General features: G+C 32.1%; 1 long non-coding RNA gene across 12 annotated transcripts; it reads right to left on the bottom strand.

The window, feature by feature from the left end:
• Nucleotides 1–5,871: 5,871 nt before the first annotated feature.
• LOC105785198 (uncharacterized) lies at nt 5,872–10,007 on the bottom strand. 12 transcript variants are annotated; one of them, XR_008190080.1, is made up of 7 exons: nt 9,571–10,007; nt 9,424–9,449; nt 8,525–8,845; nt 7,162–7,231; nt 6,753–6,854; nt 6,467–6,540; nt 5,872–6,222 (listed from the first exon to the last, which is right to left on the bottom strand). It is a non-coding gene; the product is annotated as an uncharacterized LOC105785198 (long non-coding RNA). The 12 variants fall into 12 exon arrangements; XR_008190081.1 differs by having other exon boundaries at nt 8,525–8,813; nt 9,571–10,006; XR_008190088.1 differs by having other exon boundaries at nt 8,525–8,623; nt 9,571–9,999.
• Nucleotides 10,008–10,233: the final 226 nt, after the last annotated feature.

The following is a 10,233-nucleotide window of genomic DNA, read 5'->3' as shown; positions in this document are numbered from 1 at the left end:
AAATGTGGGGAAGAGGGAATTTTTGGGAACAAAACAAAAATAAAGATAATAATCTCAACTCCCCACTACCAACCAAATCCCACAAAATCCTAAACATTAATCCCCATTCAACTACTACAGAATTTCAATTCCACCAAACCTCTACTACACAAATGGCACGCACACACAAGCAAAAATTATTGTCATTCGCTCACACGTGAATTTGAATACAAGATCTTAGGGAAAGCTAACACCTTACCACTTGAACTAGTAGGCTCATTCTGACATGAGTTGATCGAAAATATTACTGAAGCCATACAATTAATGATAAGGCTAGGAACAAAAATAATTGAATTTTCCCAAAACCAAATTCAAACCCAAAACCTCAAACGTAAAATCAAGGCACTAACCACAAATACAGAGACTTAATTACTATATATTGACTAAATCCAACAAATAAAATACTTGAATTTCTGGGGAATTACAATAGTGATTACATTTATATACTTATAATTTTTCGAACAAATCGATTTAATAAATTCCATCACTATCATTAATATTTTTGTATAATATCCTCAATGATTTTTGCATGCAAAATAAAATCAAATCAAATTTTAGCTCATTGATTATCGACATTTAACTAATACTAAGTTGTATTATGTGGTCGGATTATAATGTGAGAAAACAACTTATATTAATAGATAATCTAATTAAGTCCATAGTTTAATTGAAATTGAGCAAGTCGATTAAAAGATTATTATGACGTCTATCAAGTCCAATTAGCGAGATATTTTGTCTTGGGTATCGGAGTGGATGACTCCCAAAAGATAGAGACATATATATGATTGTCTGAACTGACAGTATATCTGATAGGACACAAATAGAATAAATCCTAGATCCATTTATGGATTTATTCGCTTATAGCATTCATAGTGTGACTTACCTCAATCCTGAGCTAGTGACAAACTATGTGTATGTGACTCGTATACTTTGATATATTGATAGTCTTAATTTCAATTAGTAATAGAGTGGAAAGTTGGTACGTTGCGTATACGACTTTTACATTACATAGCTTCACTTACAATAGTGGAATTCATAACCCAAAAAGGGGTAAATGATGTTCTCTCATTGACATTACATGATGATGAAAAGTAACGTGACCACAGGTTATTTGTCCTAAGACAAATGATTTAATTACTATTTGTTAATAATTAGTTTTTCGTTAAGAGATATGTAATGGTTACCATGAGATAAAATAGGATCATATTGGGATAACAATTTTTATCTCAAAGAGATTGAGGATATCTTATAAGAGTAACACATATGGAAAAGTCATTAGATGAACACTTGGTGCAATAGCTTTCATAATAGTAATATAATGGGCAGAGCTCAATCATAGTACTTTAGTGAAATGAGACCATGACTAAATAATGTTCTAATTAATAAACTAAGAGTCTGAACTTAATTACATATTATTTGAGCCTGAATTGTATATGCCTAATTGATTCCTCCGCTAGCTCGAAATAATCTTGATGGTTTGCATTAATCGATTATATGAAATATGTGAAACAAATAACTAAATAAATAGATCACATGTATCATTATTCGCAGTAAATGCGTTTTCTCGTGAACAAGAGATGACTCAATAATTAAATTAATTTTTTGAATTATTATTTAATTATTTTAATTAAATAATTAAAGTTCAAAGTGGAAATTAAATTAATGAAGCTATCATACTTTCATGAGAATAAGGTAATTAAATTGATTTACTCGTAGATTCTAATACAATAAAATCAATATGACTTTAATGAAATTAGAATTAGGTTGAGAAAATAATTTAATTATTTTATTTTACTAATTAAATGAATAAATAATATTTTGGGTATAGAAAATATATTTATTGGGAGGGATAAATTTTATGATTCAGTTTAAATACAAGATAACATGTATAATTGACTCTATAAGTGACAAGGTCCAAATAGGCTTGAGTTAAGGGAAGGGGCAACAAACCCTAGTCCTAGAAACGAGTGTTCCCTCTTGTTCATTGGGGGTCATTTTTCCCGACAAGACTAGCCCATTTCTTGGAAGAGACTCAAGGCCCATCTTCTTGAATCCTAGTTAAATTGTAAACATTGTATTTTACTAGGGTAATTGTTGTAAATCCTAAAGGATAAATGACCTAATGTCACTTGTAGTAGTTATTTTAGGACATTTCTGCACTTAACGAGTCTGTTTTCTAGTACTTATATAATTAAATATTATGTTTTCGGTATTAATAGGTTAGGAATAAAATATTAATAAAAATAAATGTTTTTACTCATTTTCAGCTATTTCAATGACTTGTAAGGCCAACTCGGGCCTCGTGAGTGACTAATGAGCTAATTAAGTGTGTAGGATACCATTTGAAGTCCAAGAATACAAGGAATAATGATTGAGTTGTGAGACAATGAGCCCAATAAGCTAACGACACTGCCAAAGGCCTGGAACACAACCGACGTAGTGACGAGGAACTACCTCTCGTCCCAACGACGCAACGAAAATGGGAAGACATTGCATGATGGCGATGTCGAGACGATAAGCATTCCCACATCTCGACAACGCGACTTGACGTGGAAGAAAAGAGTTGATTTCCTTGGATGATATATTTGGGAAATTCCTATAATTGGACCCTAGATTTTAGCATAATATTTTATTCACTAGTATCTAAGTGTATCTTGGGACTGAGTGGTCACCAAGTAGGTCATTGCCTATATAAGCAACCTTAGGGTCACCAGAATTGTAAGCAGTTTTAGACAAACAATTTTTCTATTCAGTTTTCAACTTTCTTTTCATGGTTCGTGTAGTCGAAACTTTTTTATTCTGATGTGAAGACAATCGCAAGCAGAGATTGCTCCTACATCGCTGTAACACCCCTAACCCATCTCCGTCGTCGGATTAGGGTCACAAGCATTACTAACTAATCAAACAATTAATTCAATCATAATCAACATATAAACTAACTAATAACATTATAATATGTAGGGGTAGATCACGACAATCTGATACTTTCATGCTAGATTCTTTTACATTTGAATAATAAATTATGCTATGCATTTCTAAACTTGGTCTTCCACTGTCTACAGTCTTATCACTATTTATCCCTTCTAGAATGTCTGAATTCGGATACATATAAGAATATTCCAATTATTAGCATTAGGGTATTAGTCCATACTCCGTCTACGATTATTTTTTTAATCTATCTTCGATGATGTTAGTGGAATGCAGTTAATTTAGGTTTGCTAAACCACCCCAATTCCAAGTAAAATTTAATCTTATAGCCCCTATTACGAGTCTACGAGACCCTAAAAATAGTTCAAAAATAGGCAGGGACTAATTTGAAACAATTCTAGAAGTTTAGGAAATAATTACAAAAAATTTAACTGCAGGGGTCACACGCCCGTATGGCCAGGCCGTGTAGGCATTCGAAGTAGGGACATATGGTTGTGTCTCAGCCTGTGTCTGAGCCCGTGTAACTCACTGACTTGGGTCACACGGTCAAGCCACACGTCCGTGTGCCAGACCTTGTACCTTTTTGAAATGGCCTCGCACACCTGTGTGCTAGCCGTGTGTCTCACATGGCCAAGTCACACACCCGTGTGTCTGGCCGTGTGGACCTAAAATGTGCCTTAAATCACAAGTTTATCATTTCCTATTTACTTGGACACTAAGCAACTCAATTGCTAATCATTTAACCTATTGTAAACATGATTAAACATACCCAAAATACACCAAATTCATCACCTAATATGCCTAACCAATGTACCCTCATTGGTACCACATTTTATATGTTCAAATACACAAACAACACATCAAACATTCAAGTCTTCCATTCATATCACACTTGCCATATTTGAACTAACTTCCAAACTTCTAAAGTTGCCAAATATGAAGCTAACCACATACCAAACTTTATGCTAAGCTACTAAAATTAAATTATCATATACCAAAATATAAACTAGACTAGCATACCAACATAGTCTCAACCTCAACCATATACACATTTAACCATCATTTCACTAGCAACTAAGTCAACAACATTTTATAAACAATATCAACAAAAGACTCCCTAGGTACATGCCATTACAAAATGAAATATCACCACACTTGAGCTCGGGATTTGTGATTTGATGTTGAGTCGGTAATAATTCGAACAGTACCTAGCCTGTGCACGGAAAACAAAACCACACATTGAGTAAAACTCAGTGGTATTTCTATAATTCGAATAACATAAACTTGATATAAATATTTAAAATGCAAAATGCAACAAGTAAGCTATGTTCATGTGTTTCAATTTAATAGTATAATTTTGCTCAATCCTTATTCACATCTACTAAGATTTTCACATGTTCAAATATATAAGTATATATATCAATGGCATTTCATTTAACATTTGAATACATTATCTCATGCAATGGCATGATTCATACCTTTAATCAATACTTGAATTCATTCAAGTTTCACATCTTGATTCATCATTTCATATTTCATTTCTCATCTCATAATCATTTCCCATATTTTCCATTTCAATATTTTCTTATCTCATAAATTATTATTTTACTTTCCCCTATTAACACGACACAGATCTAACCAACACACCAGTTTGCCACCCAATGCCTCATCGGATAAATCCAAAGTAATAATTGCGCCGAGCACTATATAAATTGACACCCAGTGTCTCATCGGTTAAACCGAAGCAAATTGGCACCCAGTGCCTCATCGAATTGAGGTCGAAGTAATCCTTGAACTCTTCCTATCCTATGGCATGCCATCTATATCCGACTCAGCCTGATACAGTTAATAGGGATTCATTTCACTTTTCAATACAACCAATGTCTCAGTTTCATGAATATATATATCATCACATATAAGTATATATTCAATTTGATAATCATCATATTTTTCTCAATACACATACATTCGTAATCAATATATTTTTTAATATACAAAATCAATCCATTTCATTTCAATTATGAATTTAATTCAATTCCTAAGTACCAAAGTACTCACCTTAATTGCTTACCATATGCAAACAAATATATATGCAATAATCTACTATTTAGTTCGAATTATAGAAACACAAACCGTGATTTTCGAGCTATTTGACGTTGATTTTATCTTTCCCCTTTTTACTCGAGGACTCCGGTGCGACGTTAGCTACGAAATAAAACAATTAAATCACATTAATATTACACATTACAATTTTACATTACATTTCAATTTTCACACTATATTTTACTTATTCTTCAATTTAGTACTTAAACCGAGACTAATTTTAATCATCATATTTGACTTAATATTTTTGTACTAATTTCACTCTAGACCATATTTAGCTTTCTCTTTTCTAATTCGACCTCATAATTTTAAATTTTCACAATTTAATCCCTATTGTTCAAAATCAACAATTAATTCCACAACTTAGTCCTTAAAAATCTATCTATTTAATCCCTAATACTTAAACTATTCAACAATGTCAACATCTAAAATCTTGAACAATGCTAAAAATTACAATATGGGTCGGGTGCCCTAGGTACCGGGATTCTAAAAATATAAAAATTACAAGAAAAGGAAACTAAATTAACTAACTAATTAAAATTTGAAAGCTTGAAGCCCTTAGGCCGTGCGTTGTCTCCTTTCTCCCTTTCTTTTCTTTTTCTTTCTTTTCTTTCTTAATTTTGCATGTTTCCACTTACTTTTATTATAACTTTAATTTTAATTATTATTATAATAAATATATATACATTAATGTTAATACATATATATGATATATAATATATTATTTAAATTAAATTTTCTATGAAAATGATAAAAGAAGGCAAATAAAGGAAGCTTAAATAATAATAAAATTAATAAAAGTGAGAAAACGAAAATAATTAATAAAAATTAAAAATTGTAAACTTCAAAATTTAAGTAAAATCAACACCAATGCAATGCAAGCCATTGTTGAGTCTAATACAAGTGAACAAACTAAGATCCTAAGAAGAGAATCCTATTTTACTAACAGCAGTAAAATATCCATTCTTTGTCCAGTATTTATATCGAAAAATCAGATCAGAAGAAGCAATCTCTTTGCACACCATTTCAATTCCTAGTAAGGCCTTCGAAAGTAGTTGATGAAAGCCGGCATACACATCCGATCAATCAGCTTTCAGTTTCAGAATTTTCTTGGCGGTCCTTAAACGAAAATAGGGCATAGGGCATGTGTTCCTACATAAGCATGGAAAAATCCAACTCAGTTCAAAGACAAATAACTAGATATCGTGTTTCAAACGAATGAATGTGCATGTGAGAGTATCTCCAATATGTACTTCTGCCTTTTGTCATATATTTAGGCAGATAGACAATAGATTTTACATCCCAACAACTACTGCCCTGAGCACTAAAGTTTAATCACAGAAAAATCAAAATAAAACATGAACTACAAGGATAAAAAATTGTTCCATGGACTTACCTGCTCAAAATAAAGACTTAAGCCTCTGCTATAGAAGTTGATATATAGAATACATAAACGTGCCACAATCAAACCTGTACATAGAGAAAATTGTTTAGGGGGAACAATTCAAATTCTAACACAAAAGGCATATGACACCACTGTATTATCAAAATGTCTATACTTCTACTTGCAGACAAAAAAGTATGCATAAATAACAGATTCGAGAATTCAAGTGCCTCAATAAGGTATGTTTGAGGGGAAATTTTATAAACAAAAAAACAAGAAACTTGAACACGATGAGTACCTGAAGCACTTCAACAGAATATCTCTGTGCAGCTGCATTTTGTTCGGCAAATCTACAAGCATCTTCTGTTTCCTTTTGATCTTGCTCAAATCGCATTAAGATCTATGAAATATTTAACAAACATCATTATCATAAAGACATACATATCGATAGAAGAAAATAATCTTCAAACTGCTAAGAAAACTAGCAACTTCCAATTCATGATTCATGAAAACCAGAAACACAGGTTTTTTAGCAAGTTCTGGTAATGCATATTGACATTAAATTTCATGAAGAAGCCTAAGGTGCCAGGTAAAAGCAAGCAAAATGATTTGCATGGCAGGAATTACATAGTTTTATAATTATCTTTAAAAACAAGTCGGCAATTGACTGTAAATTTTGGCAAATTGAATAACATATTCCAGTTTACCCTAGCACATAATTGGCGTCGATTGTCCTGCTTAACCATCTCCATCAATGCTGTCTCCAGTTCATCAAATCTAATACAAGTGAGGAATTCAATGTCACATTTGTCAAGGGTTATTTCAGCTGAAGAAAAACAATTCTAAAATAAATAACAGATAAGTTCCTCCTTAAAATGCAAAGATTAAATAGTCACTTATATCCAATTTATAAAACATTATGACATAGCAGAGGTAAAAAGCAACCTGTAACCAAGAAAATAAATTACATTTCCTCTACGGTCTATAGAGAACTGACAATCGAAGAACCAAAAGTAATAGACATAATATAAATTATTAACCTGAGAACAGCTGATCTTTTCTCTTTTGTACCATGATTTTATTTTAAAAATATTAGCATAATAACAATGGTGATTTTATTTTCTTTAATGTTTTTTACATTCAAAATTATATTTATTTGATTAAAATAGTACAAATTAAAACTCAAAAAATATTAACATATAAAATAAAAAAGTTTAAAAGATTAATAATGTAGACAAACCTAACAATTTTATATGGATATAATGAATTCCTATTAATATATATAAATGCATATAAAGAAATAAATCAACTTTATGATTTTCCAACCAAATTCCTTATTTTCAAACCAAACTAAGAAAATCATAAATGGGCATACACGTTAAACATTTCCTCCTCTTCCATTGTTTTATTTTTTATCACCTAGAGTCGGTTAAGGACAATAACCCAGATATGGAAAATAAAAATTAAGGACACAAGTCTAGTTTAAAGCTTACGGTTAATCGCCAACCCTTCAACGGAAGGCTACCAACTCCAAGGTTCAGAAGAAAAGTAAGCATGGAAGTATAAGAATATATACAAGAATACCTCGATTTAATAAACTACAGAACCAAAGGTTATTATATATGGTGCCTTCATTTTAAAAGAGAAATGAACCAGACAAAACAGAAACAGCAACTTCATGCAGTATTTTTTTAGAGTAGCTAGATTTAGCAAACGAAGTGCCAAACTAGAGAATCACCCAATTATCTTAAGTTACAGCGCACTAAGCATATTTTACAGTAGCCCACAAGCAAACACCTAATCTACTAGCTTTCCTTTTGAAATATTTGGGATCATATTGGCCAAATTTAAAAGCATGTGAGTTGAATAAGGTAGGAAAGATAAGATGGACTGTGATGAAACCAAATATAAAAATTTTTGTAGAGGCTGAATGGAAATGACATAATGTTATAGTAAATCAATAAATCCATGACAAGATAATTAGAAGTTAGGTTATGGAAATGAAACTCATTATATGTAGCAAGGTGAATGGTGCAAAGTGAATATAAAACCAGTAGTTACAAAGAGTACCTGTATTTCCTATTCCAGGTTTTGACTGCATGATTCCCTGTCCATAAATTGAGGGATCCATGGGCATGGCTCTCTGTGGACCGCCCAAATTCACGTCACCTTTAATGTCTTGCAAGGATATATATATATATATATATTAGTTCAAGAAACAGAAAGAGATTGATTGCAAAATGTTGCAGCAAATACAGAAAGAACTTTTTCCAACTAGCAAAAAAAAGTTAGTAGAATCAATGCCTGAATTTGTTGCAATGCTGCAGTTACACTTCCTTGATTTCCTTGAACCAACTGACTGCATCAAAAATGATGATTGTATGTATGTGCCTAACATGAATATGACATATAGTGAATGAAAAATTATGTATGTGCCTAACATCTTGAGCAACAGTCATAGTTCCATCAACTATAATCGATCCATGACTAATATCTTGAGCAAAAATCATAGGAATCGAAGACACAAATAAGAACCAACCGAAGCACAGTTCCATTCTGTAAATCGATTATAAGGGCCTCACTCACTTCCACCGTACTGTATTAACTATTATGTTAACTACGAATTAACGATATAAGATAGTATCAGAAACTGAACATCTATGGTGGAATTCTGTATGAAATGATTGAAATCAAAAGTATATTTTAAACAACAAAAAAGGCGAAAACTTTCGAGTTTCAGACAGCAAGTTGTCCTAAACTACACAGTTTATCACTAGTCTTTCCAGGTTATTAATAAAGAAATCATTCTTTAATACCTTGGTCAGGTGTTCGTTCTACCTATTTGACTGCAAATTCCCACTTAGAGATTTTATATTTCCAATATCAATTTCAACAATCTTTAATCCTTGCAAAGGTAATGAGGTGAATAATACATACATATACATATATCAGGTCTCAATGTATCATACCTTAACACATAATCAAACATATATGCCTGAAGAATGGAATAAGAAATAAAAGAAGTATCAGATCCAGAAAAGCAATCTAAGTTTCAAATTTAAACCCAGAAAAGAACCCCAAATAGAAATAAAAACCTAGAAAAGAAGCTAACTAACCTCTAAAAGAAAGAAGCTAGAAAACATCCATTGGGAAAAAGCAAAGAAAATGCAGTGAAGTTATCTTTGGAAACAAACAGACCCACCAACAGTATAGAACAAGCTATAGTCTTGGTTTAGCCAAAATAGAAAGCTCAGATCTGTTTAGGCTTAGGCTGGTGGTGTTGTTTCTTTTGTTCTGAAAGACAAGATAAACATGTTTGGTGGAATGGGTGGGGACTCGTATTTGTCGGTTAGCTATTGGAGAGCAGAAGAACAAGGGGAAGTAGAGAAAACGATGAAGGAGTTTAAAACATCGTCGTCTGGTAGCGAGATGGAAAGCTGGGTTCTTTTGATAGGTTCAGGTGAAGAGGAAAGAGAGAAAGGGAGAGGGGAAAGGGTAATAGGAGAAAGGACTTGGTGAATGGAAAGGGAACTGGTATCAAAAGAAGTTCAAAACATTGTCGGCCATGGGAAGATTAGGGATTTCACGGGCGAAACTTTTTGTAAAGTGGCGCGATTTATCAAAGTAAAATGATTTTTGAACAAACGCCGTTATTGCTTATTTTTTGCGGCTTTTAACATAAAAATGCCATAAAAAATTGTTTTATTTTGAACAAAACGACGACTTTTTGCTCTACTGAAAATATTTTATTTTGCTAACTAAAATATAACTATTTTGCT

This window comes from Gossypium raimondii, chromosome 10, assembly GCF_025698545.1.
Source record: "Gossypium raimondii isolate GPD5lz chromosome 10, ASM2569854v1, whole genome shotgun sequence".
Classification (NCBI taxonomy): domain Eukaryota; kingdom Viridiplantae; phylum Streptophyta; class Magnoliopsida; order Malvales; family Malvaceae; genus Gossypium; species Gossypium raimondii.
This window is presented reverse-complemented; position numbering and strand designations above follow the sequence as displayed.